Below are 3,295 nucleotides of genomic sequence, written 5' to 3'. Positions count from 1 at the left end.
CAGTCTAAGGCCCTGAGAAGAGAGAAGCAACTTCCCTCAGTCCAGAGGCTTAAACAGGACTGCAACACTCTGATCCTTTCAGCTATTCACCTCCCCACAGCTCTGCAGGCTGAAACATCAGGAAGGATGCTCCAGGACACCAGCAAGCACAATCAAATGTCTAAAGCAGGTTCTCTGGGCTCTTTCAGCAGCTGAGCCAAGTGCTGGAGGGCTGGCCAGTGCTCTGTGCACAAGCTGGACTCAGAGGGGCAAAAAAGAGAAAGCTTTTGTAACATAATGAGCAAGCTCCAGACAGGAATTAGAGTGTAACATATCCAGTGGAGACAAGGGGCTGGAGGGGCAGTAAGGTAGGAAGAATGTAATTGCCTGCTCTGGCCTGCAGCCAGCAGAATGGTATCCATTTAGCAGTGCCCAATCTGGATTTCACATTTACACCCAGAAAATGGCAAATCTCAGCACCCTGATTCCATTCCTCCAGTGTTTGGCTGGAAGGGAAGGTTTGCTGATAGCTTTACACAGAATCACTGAATTGGTTTTGGCTGGAAAAGACCTCCAAGATCATTGAGTCCAACCACCAGCCTAAGACCACCATTGCCACTAAGCCATGTCCCCAAGTGCCATGGCCACACATTTCTTGCACACCTCCAGGGATGGGGAATCCACCACCTCCCAGGGCAGCCTGTTCTAGTCCCTCATCACTCTTGCAGCAAAGAAATTCTTCCTAATCTCCAACCTAAACCTCCCCTAGCACAATTTCAGACCATTTCCTCTCCTTCTATCACCTGATAAAAGAGGTCAACTCCACCTCACTGCATCTTCCTTTCTGGGAGCTGTAGAGAGCAATGAGGTCTCCCCCCAACCTCCTCTTCTCCAGCCTGAACACCCCCAGCTCCTTCAGCTGCTCCTCCCCAGCCCTGTTCTCCAGACCCTACCCGAGCTTTGTTGCCCTTCTCTGGACATGCTCCAACCTCTTAATGTCTTTCTTGCAGTGAGGGGACCAAAACTGAACCCAATATTTGAGGTGTAGCCTCACCAATGCCACAACAGGAAAGCTCATCCTCAGTTCCATTTGGGAATGCTGATGGTGTTCAAGGCCAGGAAGGAGCTCTTTGCAGTGAGGGTGGTGAGACCCTGGCACAGGTTGCCCAGGGAGGTGTTCAAGACCAGGCTGGATGAGGTCTTGAGCAACCTGTTCTAGTGGGAGGTGTCCCTGCCCATGGCAGAGGGGTTGGAACCAGATGATCTTTGAGGTCCCTTCCAACCCAAACCACTCTACGACTCCCAGTGCACAGCAGTGAGCTGCTGGTGCTCTGCTCCAAGGCACACATCCCCAAGGCATGCCCTGCACCTTGCAGCACAGAGAAATCATTCCCAACTCCCTCCCCCACTCCCCACAAGTCACCCAGAGGCAAGAAAGCCAAAGTGAGGCACAAAGAAGAGCGGCAGGCAAGTGAGCACAGCCCCCACTTCGATCTGGTATTAATTATCCACTGCTCTGCAGAGATAAATGTTTAATCCTCTGGCTGTTGACCCTGGAAATGGCCCAATCTACCCTGGGGTGGATATTATACAGGGGAACTTGGCTGCAGCTCCCAGCCCTGCATCATGTGCTGGACAAATGTTCACTGGCTTGTAGGTAATGGATTTCATAGGGTGTAGAGGAGCTTGCTGTGGCAGAGCTAATCCACAATAATACATGACCCAAGCACTCCTTGTATCAGATTTTAATTCCTCTCCCCTGTTTTGCCTTTTTTTCCCCTTTCTCTTTCCCCTTCAATGCAATATTTCAAATCTCCTGTGGAGTTTCTCTTTTTCAGACAGCCTTTACTCAGCTGCTTTCCTCCTCCAGGATGGGTGTCAAGGTGAACTTCCCGAGCAGCAGCGCCCAAAGGATGCGCAGAGACATCTGCTGCAGCCCTGCTACCCCCTGCTGGAGCCTTGCTCCCCCTGCTGCAGCCCTGCTACCCCCTGCTGGAGCCCCTGCTGCAGCCCTGCTGCCTTGCATTTTCTTCCAGGAGAAAGGAGAGATTGATTGGTTCGTAGAATGGTTTGGGTTGGAAGGGACTTTAAAGATCATCCAGTTCCAAACCCCTGTCATGGGCAGGAGCAACTCCCACCAGCCCAAGTGGCTCAAGGCCTCATCCAACCTGACCTTGACCACCTCCCTGGGCAACCTGTTCCAGTGTCTCACCACCCTCACTAGAGAGACTTCCTTTCCAATCTCCAGTCTCACTCTCCCCTCTTCCAGCTCAAAGCCATTGTCCCTCATCCTCTCACTCCCAGCCCTCGTCAAAAGTCCCTCCCCTGCTCCTCTGTAGCCCCTTCAGGTACTGGAAGGGGCTGCTCTATGGTGTCTCTGGAGCCTTCTCTTCTCCAGGCTGAACAGCCTCAACTCTCTCAGCCTGGCCCAGCAGCAGAGGTTCTCCAGCCCTCTGATCACCTCTGTGGCCTCTTCTGCTCCAGCAGCTACAGGTCCCTCTGATGCTGGGGCCACGAGAGCTGGAGGCCACGAGAGCTGGAGGCAGTGCTGCAGGTGTGGTCTCAGCAGTGCAGAGCAGAGCAGAATCCCCTCTCCCTGTGCTGCTACTCTCTCTGTTCTGGCTGCAGGCAGCACACAGCTGCCTCTGGGCTGCCAGCAACCACTGCCAGCTCATGGTGAGATCTCCACATTGCTCTTCTGGTTTCACACTCACTGCAAAGCCTAAATCAAGAAGTTGGCTTGTCAGGGAGCTAGAAGCTGATCATCAGTAACTTTGCAGAGGACACCAAGCTAGAAGCAGGTGTGGAGCTGTTGGAGGGTAGGAGAGCCCTGCAGAGGGACATAACCAGGCTGGATGGGTGGGCAGAGGCCAATGGGAGGAGACTGAACAAGGCCAAGTGCAACATGGTTAAACTAAACTACCAGAGATGGGAAAACATCTCCTATTTCTGACCAAGCTGCTCTAGACTTTGGTCTTTCCCATGTCACTGTGTGCCAGGAGGGCAAACCATCATCTCAGACCCACTACCACCAGCCCTGCTGCCCCAGCCTGGCACTTTGGGACACTCAGATGCCCGGAGGTGGTCAAGAAAAGCCTGGATGAGGCACTTAGTGCCATGGTCTAGTTGACTGGATAGGGCTGGGGGATAGGTTGGACTGGATGAGCTTGGAGGTCTCTTCCAACCTGGTTGATTCTATGATTCTATGCCTGCTCTCCTCTTCCCACTCCCACTTGGGCTTTCTTGCCTCAACCCTACTTGCCTTTCCCAAGGGCAGTGTCTCAACAAAGGTGAATTTTAAACCCAAACACAGACA

This window comes from Pogoniulus pusillus, chromosome 38 (assembly GCF_015220805.1).
Source record: "Pogoniulus pusillus isolate bPogPus1 chromosome 38, bPogPus1.pri, whole genome shotgun sequence".
NCBI classification, from domain to species: Eukaryota; Metazoa; Chordata; class Aves; order Piciformes; family Lybiidae; genus Pogoniulus; species Pogoniulus pusillus.
Note: the sequence above shows the minus strand (reverse complement) of the source record.